General features: G+C 39.2%; 1 protein-coding gene across 5 annotated transcripts in view; it reads left to right on the top strand.

Annotated features, from left to right (window-relative positions):
• LOC138917391 (ral guanine nucleotide dissociation stimulator-like) overlaps positions 1-15,297 on the top strand; it is a 39,127-nt gene that overhangs the window by 5,459 nt on the left and 18,371 nt on the right. For 3 of the 5 annotated variants that reach the window (XR_011425287.1, XR_011425284.1, XM_070233589.1), the window contains 2 exons: positions 1,346-1,580; positions 1,980-2,218. The exons of 1 other annotated variant lie outside the window; for it this stretch is intronic. The gene's annotated coding sequence lies outside the window, so the exon portion shown is untranslated. The remainder of the gene's footprint in view (positions 1-1,345; positions 1,581-1,979; positions 2,219-15,297) is intronic. One more of the 5 variants, XR_011425285.1, reaches the window with a different exon arrangement.

Raw genomic sequence — 15,297 nt, 5'->3', positions numbered from 1 at the left:
GGTGAATATTAAACATGTACACACAAGAAAATGTTTATCAAAAAAGCCATATACATAAAGTGGGAGGATGTACTAGGTGGAATCATATAATTAAATGACAAGGTTCTTAGTTTGAGACTTCAGAATGTTCTGTTGTATACTTTTTAAGCAAATAGCAGACTTTGTTGGAAAGACACATTTGTCTTATGGAGCTCAGTATCTGGAACAAGATAGTTGGTCCTGCAAGGAGCTAAATGACAACTGGAAAGTCATTAGGATCCAGGGCAGCACCATCCCACACTTTTGGGGGCTTTCTCATACTTTCCTATGCATTTATGTCATTTTCTCTTTGCAAACTGTCTGTCTAGCTGCCGTTGGCTTGTAGGGCAGATATTCTGCTCCGGACCTAGCTCCTTGTTTCAGAACCAAAAGAGACTCCATTCTCTATCTAACTGTGAACTGTATCTGAAATTTTCCACGAAGTCATAAAGTTAGAAGTCTTGTAGCTAAGGTCACTACAGCTTTGTTTCTGGTTAATTGCTGTTTCTCAAGGAACAGCTGAACAATTGCCACCGTTGGGTGATTCTGTATATGAATGTGTTGTGAGCACATTTCACAATACCAAGTGTTAGAAAGTGCCCTTAAACCTTTAGTCTTCATAGGCTACATCTGGGAGACCCAGAAACAGAAACTTTTATGGTTTCAACAGGCAGTGTTGCTTTTTTTGACTTCTCCTGGCAGTGTACTATGTAATGTGGCCACAGAGCTATCAACGTACAGATTATATCTAGTTATAAAATGTCATAAGAAAAAGGAACAAACTGTTGACATAGGCAATGATTTGGATGGAGCTTAAGGCATTGTACTGAGTGAAAAAAGCCAATCTGCAAAGGCTGTGTGATTGATTCGAGGTACACAGCATTCTCAAAATGGCAACATTATAGAAATTGAGAAGAGATCCATTTTTCCACGGTCACAACTGGGGGTGGAGGGGGTGTGGCTCTAAAGGGGTTGCCTGAGGGAATTTCTCTGGGGTAATAGAACAGTTCTGTGTCCTGATTGTTCTCATGGTTACAAGGATTTTTATGCATGAGAAAACATCATAGAACTCTACACACATCTAGGGAATTTCAGTCCAAACTGAAATTCTACTAAGTAGTTGAATGACTAATGCTTTATCCGTGTCTATTTCCTGGTTTAGATCACTGTGTTGTGCTTGTCCTTTGTATGGCTCTACCACATTTTATTGAACCATTCACCCATTGAAGGGCATGTGGGTTGTTTCTAGTTTTTGACTATTACAAATAAAGCTGCTCTGAACACTCATGTACAGCTTTTGCGTGAATCTATGTTTTCATTTTTTTAGTGTAAATGCCCAGGAGTGCAACTGTTGTTTTCTACATGGTTTTGGAAGAGTTGGACATCTGTAGGCAAAAGGAAAAGAAAAAAAGAAAACCAAGGTGTAAACCTCATGTCTTCTGCAAAAATTAATGTTAAATGGATTCATTGGATCATCTTTTTTGTCTTCATTCAAAATCAGTTGGCTTACACTGCAAACAGCATTCCAAAATGAAGATGGGAGGAAACGAGTGAGCATTTAGGTATGAAAATGAATGCAGACTTGGGAAGGTAGGACATGGCTCGAGTCTTGAAGAGAGCATGTGTGCATTTGAGAAGAAGGGGAAAACGTTCCAGAGAATAACATGAGACAAGACAGGTGGTAGAGAAGATAGGTCCGAACTGGCTGTTTCAGGGAGTGACATGTGTGATGAGGAGGAGGGAAGGAAAGGAAGGATAAGTGGTTCATGAGGATAGAAAACTGCTGGCTAGGTTGTAGAATTGCTAATGAGTTTCAGTGGAAGTTCTTGAGCAGGAAAAAGCTATTGGAGAAATGGTCTTGAAGGAACGTTGTCTTAGGATCACGTATGGCAGCGATGGGTTGGTAGAAAGAACAAGGTATAACCTTGACCCTTATGTTGATTTAGCGCTTTGTGTTACAGCTGTCTTCCCAAAAGCTAAAAGAGTGGTGTCCCTTCAGGATCTGAAGTACCTGGGCTTTCCTAGAGGGATAATGGTAGATTTCAGATCCTTGTCATGACTTTGGTGATGGACACTGAGGACTCCGCTGGACTTTGAAGCTAGGAACACTGCTTTTAGTAAGTTGTACATGTCAGAAGAAGAGCCCTTTGTTGGCTTATTGCTGATGTGGATGATGCTTCTTCTCTAAACTGTCTAAGAGGTAAGCAACTGAAATGAGAAGAACACACAGAGTTCATGAATTGGCCCAACGAGGAAAAGTTAGATCGCTTTTCTTTATTTTGATTTAATCAGCATGTGCTGATACTTGTATGTGAAGAACTATACAGAGAATGGTGAGGAACAGGGTCCTTCCAAATCACTGAGGAGCCGACAGGGACACATGGCTCTAATTGCAGCATTTGGGGTTTTATTCTGAGGGAAGCATTTCCAGTCAGTGAGGACATCGTGTACTTCCTGCCAGTGATCCAGAAGATCTTCAAGGATAGAATAGGAACCTACAATAGTATATGAACACTTCGCTTATAGTCAGCGGGATGTGACAAGTGACAGCCCTCGAGCCCTAACTTCTTAATTTGTGACTAAACGTACTCAGTTCCTCTTTTCTTAGAGCCCACTTCATTTCTTGATTTCTTACTTGGAGAAAATTATGCTTTTTTCTAATTCATCTGTGGGAATCCGATTTGGCTTCTGCTTTTTTTTGTGCATTTACAAGTTGATCTTAGATATATTTTAGGCTTCTGTCCTTTTTTTAAGACCACTACGAAATATAATTTATTTAATGTCAGACAAACTACTACATATCAAAGCATTTCTGCTTCTTTATTTAGAACATGGAAAAGCATAACATCTTGTTTTTCCAAAAAAAAAAACAATGATGACTTGCTGAGCAAAGGATTTTACTGCCTAAGAGATTCCCATGACGCGTGTTAATGAAAGACTGGTGGTGTGGAAACCTTTAGTGCAACCACTTCTTTGTCTTCAAAGTGCCTTTTCTGTTTGATTTGACTTCCTTGGGCTAATTCTTCCCTTTCAGTCTAGAAGTATTTTCCACTGAATGTGGAGATTGATCAAGAATACTTCACTTGTGTTTGGTGCCATTCAGTATCATCACAGAATTTGTGGGGTTTTTATGTGCAGAAGAGCAAGCTCTTACAGTGCTATGCAACCTGCTCTGTTCATTTCAAACTATCATCGTTTGGCTACTGTGCCCTAGTGACTGCTTGACCAACGTGTAAGCGGGGCCACGGCATCCTGACCAATGGGCATCAGTGTAAGCAGCCTAGAAAGCATGGGTCAGCACTTACTGTCTTTGTGAAGGGCAGGATTCCCAGTCAGGGATGTCCAAAAGTCTGCCATACTGAACTTTCATGCTAAAGGGATGTCATTATCTGGCTCAGCTCCTGACTGAGATTCCATGAATATATGAATAGATGAATATTTTGTGTGGCTCTTATAGAAGAAGGCACTTGGGGACAATCCAGATACTGTTCTCTCCTTCATCACAGGATGGCTTCAAAGAATCCTTTCCCCTTTCTCCTGGCCAGCTAGGTTTGCAGTGAGCAAAAACCTGTTCAGACTTTGTGCCAACACTTCTGGAATATGTGACACTTCATTTGTTTTCTAGAGCACAGAAGTTTGAAAGTAATTTCCTGTTTGTGCTTTCGACAGTGACATATGTCAGTGGAGTCAGGTAGATCTGAGTTGCAGTATTGACTGCTCTGTGACATTAGGGCAACCTGATTTTACCATCCAGTCGAGGTTCAATCCTACCTGTTTCATGGGAGGGTTGTCAGAATTGACTCTGAGATGTGTACACGAATCACTTGCTATAATGTGTGGCCCACAGTCCGTGTTCAACATATGTTTGTCATCCTCACCACTTGAGCATCCCTTAAGGTGTTTTTCTCTGGAGAGTGATCTGAAACAAAAAACATTTTTCAACTCATTTCCCACTGATCTCAAAAGCCAGGTATTAGATGTCATCACACTGTCTGGTCTGGTCTACCATGCATGCCTCCAGTGACAGGAAACTCAGCAACTCTAGAACAGTGTTTTTCAACCATGGGAGTAATGACATTTGAGATAGGTCGTTCATTGTGGTGGAGGGTTGTTCTCTGAATTGAATGATGTTTAGCACCAAACTTGGCTAGGGGGGCAAAATCATCCACAATTGAGAACCACTGCTCTAGAGACAGCATATCCTCTTTGTTTCTTTTTTTTAAAAATGAGGTCATCATGGGTTATAACATCGTGTAATTTCAAGTGTGCATGATTGCTTCTCAGTTTCCCTGGAGACTGCATCGTGCTCGCCCGCAACAGTCTAATTTTTATCCATCATCATATATATGTGCCCCTTTACACCTTTTGCTCATCCCCTAACCCCATTCCCTTCTGGTACCCACTAATCTGTTCACTTTACCCATCTGTTTATCTTCCACATATGGATGAAACCTTGGGATATTTGTCTTTCTCTGTCTGTCTTATTTTCACTTAACGTCACACCCTCACACTCCATCCATATTGTTTAAAATGGAACAATTTTGTCTTTTTTAATGGCCGAGTAGTATTCTGTTTTATATATGTACCATATCTTCTTTAGCCATTCCTCAGTTGAAGCACAGTGGGTTGCTTCCACATATTGACTATTATGAAGAATGCTGCAATGAACACAGGGGTGTGTAAATCTCTTTGAGTTGTTGTTTTCCATTTCTTTGAATACGTACCCAGTAGTGGGATAGCTGGATCGTATAGTATTTCAGATTTTAATTTTTCAAGAAATCTCCACCTGTTTTCTATTGTGGCTGCACCAGTTTACATTGCCACTGGCAGTCTTGTAGGGTTCCCTTTTCTCCACATCCTCTCCAACATTTGTTATTTTTTGTCTTCATCATTATAGCCACTCTGACAGGTGTCAGGAGATAGCTCATTGTATTTTTGACTTGCATTTCCCTCATAATTAGCAATGTCGTGCATCTTTTCATGTGCCTGCTGGCCTTCTGTATATCTTCCTTGGAAAAACGTCCTTTCATATCCTCTGCCCATTTTCCAATCTGGTTGTTTCTGTTTTGTCATTGAGTTCTTTTTATATTTTGGAAATTAACGCCTTGTCAGATATATGATTTTCAGATATTTTCTCCCAGTTGTTGGGCTGTTCTTTTGTGTTGTTCATGGTTTCCTTTGCCTTGCAGAAGATTTTTAGTTTGATGTAGTCCCACGTGTTTATTTGTTCTTTCGTTTCCCATGCCTGTGCTGGCATGGTATTCAAAAAGATGTTTCCCAGACCAATGTCAAACAGTGTACTGGAAATGTTTTCTTCTAGGAGTTTTATGATTTCAGGTCTTACCTTCAAGTGTTTAATCCATTTTGAGTTAATTTTTGTGTACAGTGTAAGGTAAGGGTCTATTTTCATTCTTTTGCTTGTGGGTGTCCAGTTTTGCCAACACTGTTTTTTGAAAAGACTTTCCTTTCTCCATTGTATGCTCTTGCCTCCTTTGTCAAAGATTAGCTGTCCACAGATGTGTGGTTTCATGCCTGGGCTTTCAGTTCTGTTCCATGGATTTGGGTGTCTGTTTTTGTGCCAGTACCATGCTGTTCTGATTCCTAGAGCTTTGTAGTATATTTTGAAGTCAGGGATTGTGAAGTCTCCAGCTTCGTTCTTTTTTCTCAGGATTGTTTTGTCTATTCTGGGTCTTTTGCTGCTCCATATATACTTAGGATTCTTTGTTCTATTTCTGTGAAGAATGTCACTGGGATTCTGATTGAGATTCCATTGAATCTGTAGATTGCTGTAGGTAATATGAATATTTTAACTTTTTATTGTTCCAATCCATGCGCATGGAATATCTTTCCATTTCTTTATATCTTCTTCAGTCTCTTTGTGTAATATCTTATAGTTCTCAGTGTATAGGTCTTTCACCTCTTTGGTAAGATTTAGTCCTAGGTATTTAATTCTTTTGTTGCAATTGTAAATGAGATTCTATTCTTGACTTGTCTTTCTGCCAGTTTGTTTTTAGTGTATAGAAATGCAACTGATTTTTGTAAGTTGATTTTTTTACCGTGAAACTTTTCTGTAGTTGTGGATTCTTTCTAATAGTTTTCAGATGAATTCCTTAGGGTTTTCTATATGTAGAATCATGTCATCTGCAAACAGTGAGAGTTTCACTTCTTCCTTTCCAATTTGGATACATTTTACTTCTTTTTCTTGGAAAATTGCTGTAGTCAAAACCTCCACACCTATGTTGAATAGGAGTGGCAAAAGTGGGCATCCATATCTATGTAGAATACGAGTGGCAAGAGTGGGCACCCTTATCTTGTTCCTGTTCTTGGAGGGATGGCTTTCAGTTTTTCACCATTAAATATAATGTCTGTGGGTGTTTTGGGACTTCGTACGATTCCAAGAATTTGCTATTTCTATTAGGTTATCCAATTTGGTGGCTGGCATATAGTTTTTCATAAAATTGTCATATAGTCCTTTGTATGTCATGATATCCATTGAAATTTCTCCTCTTTCATTTCTAACTTTATTTAAGCCTTCTCTTTCTCTTAGTGTGTCTGGCTAAGGGTTTGTTCAATTTTGTTTCTCTTCTTCAAGAACTTGCGCTTAGTTTCATTGATCCTTTCTACTGAGTTTTTAGCCTGTTTTTCATTTATTTCTGCACAAATTTTCATTACTTCTCTCTTTCTGCTGACCTTGGGCTTTGTTTATTCTTCTTTTTCAAGTTCTGGTGGGTGTCATCTTGAGATTTTTCTTGTTTTTCTTGAGTTGGGCCTGTATTGCTATGAATTTCCCTGTTAGAACTACTTTTGCTGCTTTCCGTAAGAGTTGGGATGACGTGTTTTCCTGTGCATATTTATCCAGGTTTTAAAAATCCTTTCCTTTGGTTTATTTAGATCCAATTGTTCTTCACTAGCAAGTTGTTTAGTCTCCACATATTTGTGATTTTCCCAGCTTTTTGTCTTGCAGTTGATTTTTAGTTTCATAGCATTGTGGTCAGAAAAGTGGCTTTTTATTATTTGTCTTCTTAAATTTACGGAGGCTTGCCATTTCTCCCAGCATATACTCTATCTTTGAGAACGTTCCATGTGCACTTGAGAAGAATGTGTATTCTGCTGTTTGGGGATGGGATGTTCTAGATATATCTATTAAGTCCATCTGCTCAAGTGGTTCACTTAAATTCACTATTTCCTTGTTGAGTTTCTGTGTGGATGATCTATCTCTTGATGTAAGTGGGGTATTGATGTCCCCTACTATGATTGTGTTGCTGTGAATTTCTCCCTTAAGGTCTGTTCATAGTAGCTTTATGTACATTGGAGCTCTTGCATTAGGTGTGTATGTATTCACGAATAGTATCTCCTCTTGGCAGAAAATCCCTTTTATCATTGTCTCCTGCCCCTCTTTGTCTCTCCTTGTCTTTTTTATCTTGAAGTCTGCTTTGTCTGATATAAATATGGCAACAATTGCTTACTTTATTTGCCGTTGTCTTGGAGTATCGTCTTCCATCCCTTCACACTAAGCATATGTTTGTCTTTCAGCTGAGATGTGTTTCCTGGAGGCAGCATATTGTTGGGTCTTCTTTTTGAATCCACCCAGCTACTCTGTGTCTTTTGATTGGAGAATTCCATCCATTTACATTTAGAGTTATTATTGATATTTTAGGGCATAATACTTCAATTTTATCTGTTGTTTTCCAGTTGTTCTATGTGTTCACTGTTTCCCTTCCCTTGTATGTCTGACTGCTACTTCACTTGGGAAGTTTTCTGTGGTGACTTTGTCAGTTTTCTTTTTATTTATGAATTGTGGCTCTGCTCTGATTTTTTGTTTAGTGGTTACTGTTACATTTCTATAAAACATCTCGTAGGTGAGATAGTCCATTTTCTGACAGCCTCTTTTCTCCATTAGCCTAAGCCGTTTCCATCCCTTTCCTGCACCCTGTCCTGTTTTTCATACACTTTTGTTTCTTAGTAAGTTCTTTCTTGCATTGAGTGGAAGTGTACTTTCTTATTTCTCCTACCCATCCTGTGTTTTGGAGACACATAGTACAGGCTGAATCCCAGTTCCACGGAATATCCTTAGAAATATGCAAAGATGGTCATCAAGTCTTCTCAGTCTTTTTGAGTTGAAACACCTCCAGTTTGTCAGCCATCCCTTACAAAACATGACTTCATGTCAGGTCACCACATTGGTGGTTTCTTTGTTTTTAATTCATTTTTAAGCTGTAGAATTTGGAAGGAAATGCACTACTCTAGGCATGGCTTGATTAGCAAAAGACTCATGTCTCATATTAGAGCAATTTTCTTCTATTAGTTTAGGTAAGAGTATTCCCTTTCTTATTATGCATACTGTATATGATTACAACTCTATCCTTTTGATGGGCACATCATACAGTGATGACCACATCATACACTGAGTTAAAGAAAAAAGAAAAGCACTAGATCTAACTATACATTCATCCAGTTTTTATGCATTAGTTTTGGGGCTAAGCCTGGGAATTTATGTTTATCCTGTTATATTTCTTTTGATTGGGTTTAAGTACAATCCTGATTTTGGTTGACTCTAAGGTTTCTAGCTTAAAAGAACAAGTAGGTGATTATGCCATCAGCTGAGATTGAAAATACAGGAGAAAGGAGTTTGTGTACATGCATGCATGTGTGCGTGCATGAAAGGAGGACTGAGGATGGAAGCCTGAGGAATCCCAATATTAAGAGGCAGCTGGGAGAAGGAGTGATGTCAGCATCATGGTGGAGTGAGCTTGCCCAGGGCTCTCTCCCCTCCAACATACAACAAAAAAGAGCAACCACAGTCCAATGGAAAACATCCTGATGGCACAGGAATCCTCAGAGACCGAGGGCAGTCAAATGAGGGAGGTCAGTGGTGTTGTACCTGTCCTCAGAGGAGCTGGAACAGGGTAAGAGAGAACTTCGCTCCCTCCCCTAATGTCTGGGATCGCTGCCATGGGAGGCTCCATGAGGATAGGACTGGGGGAGGGGCTGTGCATCAGCAGGATTGCTCAGGACTCCCTAGTGCCCTTGCAGCCCAGACAGAAGCCCTCTAACTGGGTGAAAGATTTCTCGTTCGGTGACCTCATTATGCCAAGACCCAAGGAGAACAGATAGATCTGATTGGGAAAGCTGGGTCTGCATGCAAGAGTAGGTGCCCCCCGACCCCCAACTTGTGCTATGACACGCCATCTTGGCTTAAGGTTGAGGGCTCAGAATACATGGCTCTCAACCCCCATCTAGCGGTGACAGGCTGTAACTGCAACCAAATTATATCACAATGGGGAAGACCTGTCTATCTTCCAGCATCTGTCCATCTTCCAGCATCTGTCAAGTCATCAAATCTCCAGACCAGAGGGAAAACAAGCACCCAGAATTATGTCCTGATGACTCAGAAATAAGTAAACTAAATGACAATGAATTCAGAATAGCTATCGTGAAAAAACCCAATTAGGTAAAGGAAAATATAGAGAAGCCAAAGAGTTCTGGAGTTACTTCACAAAAGAGATTGAAACTATAAAGAAGAATCACTCAGAAGTACTAAAGATGAGAAATACAACGGAAGAAATAAAACATAATATGGATTCCCTGAATGCCCGTGTGGACGCCATAGAGGAGCAAATCAGTGTAACTGAAGATAGGTTGAAGGGCTCCAGATAGAGGAAGACAGAGACCTAAGTCTAAAAAGGAATGAGGAAAACCTCCAAGAAATAACCGACTCAATGAGGAAATGCAATATAAGAATTATTGGTATCCCCAAGGGCGAAGAAAAGGAGAATGTAGCAGAAAGCATGCTCAAAGAAATAATAGCAGAGAACTTCCCAAATCTAGGAAATGAGAGAGAAATGTGTGTGGAGGAAGTTTCAGATCTCCTAGATTTGTCAATGTAAAAAGACCTAGTGCAAGGCATATAGTAGTAAAACTGGCAAAAGTGAGTGAGAAAGAAAGAATACTCAGTGCAGCAAGGCAGAATAAACTAACCTACAAAGGAACTCCTATCAGACTTTCAGCAGATTTCTCTCTCCGCTCCAAACTACAACCAAAGAATTGGAAAAACTGAATTTCAACCAATAATCCTAATGACAAACAGAAAACTATAGCAACAATATGACGGAGGATGGAGAGGCTGGCACCACGCTCGGAGGACCTGGAACAGGGTAGGAGAGAACTTTGCTCCCTCCTCTAGAGACTAGGATCTCTGCTGCGGGTGAAGGAAGGAGTGGGAGAGGGGCTGCATGACCGGGGATGAACCAGGACTACCGCCGCTGGTTCAGTGGAAACCTGCTGATGGGGGAAAGCTTCCGTGCATGGGGACCCCATGAAGGCTGGGCCCCGGGAGACCAGAGAATGAGAGCAGATGGGAAGCCAGATCGGCACATGAAAGAAAGTGCCCCTCCTCCCCGAACCCGTGCTGGGCGCTGCCATCTTGCCTGAAGGTGGAGAGCTCAGAACACAGGACTTTCGACCACCGTCTAGTGGTGACAGGCTGTAAGTGCAACCGAATACTACCATCATGAGAAAAAACCAGTCCTCTATCATCCAGCAATTTATAAAAGCTCCAGACCAAAAGGAAAACAACAAAAACACAGGATTAAGTCCTGAGGACTTGGGAATACATTAACTAAGTGAAAATGAGTTCAGAGTAGCTATCATCAAAAAACTCAATGAGGTTGAGGGAAAAATAGAGAAACAAGTCAACAAGTTCTGGAGTTACTTCACAAAAGATATTGAAACTATAAAGAAGAATCAATCAGAAATGCTAGACATGAAAAATACAATGGACCAGATAAAACAGTATACGGATTCTCTGAATGCCTGTGGAGACACCATAGAGGAGCAAATTAGCATGCTCAAAGATAGACAGGCTGAATGGCTCCAGACAGAGAAAGAACTAAGGATTTAAAAGAAGCAGGAAAATATCAGAGAAATAGCAGATTCAATGAGGATAACGAATTTAAGAATCATTGGAATTCCTGAGAACGTGGAAAAGGAAAATAGAGCAGAAAGTGTGCTTAATGAAATTATAGAATAGAACTTCCCAAATCTAGGGATTGAGGGAGAAATGTGTGTGGAGGAAGCTTTCAGATCTCCTAGATTTGCCAATGTAAAGAGACCTAGTGCACGGCATATAGTAGTAAAAATGGCAAACATGAAAGACAAAGAAAGAATACTCAGGGCACCAAGACAGAAGAAAATAACCTACAGAGGAACTCCTATCAGACTTTCAGCAGATTTCTCTACAGAAACCTTACAAGCTAGGAGAGAATGGAGCGATGTATTCAAAGCTTTAAAAGATAAAAATCTTCAGCAAAGAATACTCTATGCAGCAAGAATATCCTTCAGATATGAGGGAGAAATTAAATCTTTTCCAGACAAACCAAAGTTAAGGGAATTTGTAACCAAAAGTCCTCCACTACAAGAAATCCTCAAGAAGGCTCTCATACCTGAAAAAAGAAAAAGGGGGAAAGGGGTCACAAACCACAGAGTAGGGAGACAGATAGATAGAACCAAAATAGGATAGCAAATATTCAACTATAGCATTAGGATAAAGGTAAGGAAACAACCAAAGCAAAGACGATCTTATCACTCTAACTACAAATTCATAACACGAGTTGGAATAAGAGGTGAAAATAATAATTTAGGAGGGGAAGAGCAAAGGGACTAAATCAGTCTAGGCCAAGTAAGTAAGAGACCACCAGAGAATAGACTGTATTATACATGAGCTTCTAAATACAAATTTCAGGGTAGCCACTAAAACAAACAGAACAGAGCCACAAAACGTAAATAAGGAAAAATCTAAGAAACCCAGCATAAGAAATTGCAGAAGTCAATTGGTAAAACACACAGGACGAGAAACAAAGGTAATGCAGGAAAGCCAGATAATGAGTGAGAGAATGAGAGCATTAAGCCCGCATGCATCAATAATCACCCTCAATGTAACCGGATTGAACTCTCCAATAAAAAGACACAGAGTGGCAAGATGGATTAAAGAATAACCTCCAACAATTTGTTGCCTCCAGGAAACACACCTCAGCCCCAAAGACAAACACAGGCTCAGAGTGAAGGGGTGGAAGACAATACTTCAAGCTAATAGCAAGCAAAAGAAAGCAGGTGTTGCAATACTTATATCAGGCAAAACGGATTTCAAAATAATGCAGGAAAAGAGAGATGCAGAGGGACAATATATAATGATCAAAGGGACACTTCATCAAGAAGAAATAACGCTTATAAATATCTATGCACCCAACACAGGAGCACCAAAGTTCATAAAGCAACTATTAACAAACCTAAAATAGGATATCAAAAATAACACAATAATAGTAGGGGACCTCAACACCCCACTCACAACCCCGGACAGATCATCCAGACAGAAAATCAACAAGGAAATGGTGGAATTAAACAAAAAGCTAAAACAGTTGGACTTAATAGACCTATATAGAACACTCCATCCAAAAACAGCAGAATATACATTCTTCTCAAGTGCACACAGAACATTTTGAAGGATAGACTATATGCTGTGAAACAAGGCAAGCCTGTATAAATTTTAAAAAATTGAAATACTAAGAAGCAACTTCCCCAATAATAATGCTATAAGGCTAGAAATTAATTACAAGAAAAAAGCTGAGAAAGGCACAAGAATGTGGAGACTAAACAATACGCTACTGAACAAGCAATGGATCATTGAAGAAATTAAAGAAGAAATTAAAAAAATACCTGGAAACAAATGAAAATGTTAACATGCCATACCAGCTCACATGGGATACACCAAAAGCTGTATTAAGAGGAAAATTCATCACCATACAGGCACATCTTAACAAACAAGAAAAATCCCAAATAAGAAATCTTAAACTACACCTAACCGAATTAGAGAAAGAAGAACCAACAAAGCCCAAAGTCAGCAGGACAGAAATAATAAAAATCAGAGCAGAAATAAATGCTATTGAAATGAAAAAGGCAGTAGAAAGGATCAATGAAACAAAGAGCTTGTTCTTTGAGAAGATAAATAAAATTGGCAAACCCATAGCCAGACTTACAAAGAAAAAAAGGGAGAAAGCTCCAATAAACAAAATTAGAAATGAAAGAGGAGAAATAACAACAGACTCCGCAGAAGTACAATGGATTATAAGAGAATACTACAAAAAAGTATATGCCAACAAAATGGATAACCTAGAGAAAATGGATAAATTCTTGGACTCCTACAATATCCCAAAGCTCAGTCAAGAAGAAGCAGACAATTTGAACACACCAATCACTAGGAAAGAGATTGAAACAGCAATCAAAATCATCCCAAAGAATAAAACCCCAGGACCAGATGGCTTTCCTGGGGAATTCTACCAAACTTTAAGAGAGGATTTAATACTTATCCTTTTCAAGCTATTTCAAAGAGTTAGGGAGGATGGAACACTTCCTTATGCATTCTACAAGGCCAACCTCACACTGAAACCAAAGCCAGACAAGGACATCACGAAAAAAGAGAACTACAGGCCAATATCACTGATGAACAAAGATGCAAAAATTCTCAACAAAATTTTGGCAACCAGAATTTAGCAATTCATCAAAAGGATCATACATCATGAGCAGGTGGGATTCATACCAGGGACACAGGGATGGTTCAACATCTGCAAATCAATCAACGTCATACACCACATCAACAAACTGAGGAATAAAAACCACATGATCATCTCAATAGATGCAGAGAAAGCATTTGACAAGATCCAACAGCCACTTATGATAAAAACTCTGAACAAAATGGGCATAGAAGGGAATGACCTCGACATAATGAAGGCCATCTATGATAAACCTACAGCCAACATCATACTCAATGGGCAAAAACTGAACACCAGCCCCTAAAATCAGGAATGTGACAAGGATGCCCTCTATCACCACTCTTATTTATCATAGTACTGGAGGTCCTGGCCAGAGCAATCAGGCAAGAAAATGGAATAAAAGGAATCCAAATAGGGAGGGAAGAAGTGAAAGTCTCGCTGTTTGCAGACGACATGATCTTATATATAGAAAACCCCAAAGAACCCATTGGAAAACTCTTAGAAGTAATGAACAACTACAGCAAAGTTGCTGCGTATAAAATCAATTTGCATAAATCAATAGCATTTCTATATTCTAATAATCAATTAATAGAAAAAGAACTCAAGAACACAATACCATCCACAATTGCTGCAAAAAGAATAAAATAGCTCAGAGTGAATTTAACCAAGGAAGTGAAAGACCTATACAATGAAAATTACAAGACCTTTCTGAGAGAATTGGATGACGACATAAGGAGGTGGAAAGACATTCCATGTACATGGATTGGAAGAATAAACATAGTTAAAATGTCTATTCTACCTAAAGCAATCTACAGATTCAACACCATCCCAATCAGAATCTCAATGACATTCTTTACGGAAATAGGATGAAGAATCCTAAAATACACATGAGGCAACAAAAGACCCCAAGTTGCTAAAGCAATCCTGAGAAAAAAGAACAAAACGGGAGGCATCACAATCCCTGACTTCAAAACATGCTACAAAGCTACAGGAATCAAACCGGCATGGTACTGGTAGAAAAACAGGTGCACAGATTAATGGAACAGCATTGAAAGCCCAGAAATAAAACCACACATTTATGGACAGCTAATCTTTGACACAGGATCTGAGGGCATACAATGGAGAAAAGAAAGTCTTTTCAACAAATGGTGTTGGGTAAAATGGCAAGTCACATGTAAAAGAATAAAAATTGACCATTCTTTTTCATCATTCACAAAAATAAGCTGTAAATGGATCAAAGACCCAAAGGTAAGACCTGAAGCCATAAGACTTCTAGAACAAAATGTAGGCAGTACACTCTTTGATGTCAGTATTAAAAGGATCTTTTCGGACACCATGTCTTCTCGACAAGGGAAACTATAGAAAGAATAAAGAAATGGGACTTCATCAGACTAAAGAGCTTCTTCAAGGCAAGAGAAAACAGGATTGAAACAAAAAAACAAGCCACTAATTGGGAAAAAAATATTTGCAAGTCATATATCCAACAAATGATTAATCTCCATAATATATAAAGAACTCACACAACTTAACAACAACAAAAATACCCAATCAAAAAATGGACTGGAGACATGAACAGACATTTCTCCAAGGAGATATACCGATGGCCAATAGGCACCATGAAAAGATGTTCATCATCACTGATCATCAGGGAAATGCAAATCAAAACTGCACTAAGATATCACGTTACACCCATTAGAATGGCAAAAATAACCAAAACAAAAAGTACCAAATGTTG

Source organism: Equus caballus, chromosome 14 (genome assembly GCF_041296265.1).
Source record: "Equus caballus isolate H_3958 breed thoroughbred chromosome 14, TB-T2T, whole genome shotgun sequence".
Taxonomy (NCBI): Eukaryota; Metazoa; Chordata; class Mammalia; order Perissodactyla; family Equidae; genus Equus; species Equus caballus.
Note: the sequence above shows the minus strand (reverse complement) of the source record. Positions and strands in the feature narration are given on the sequence as shown.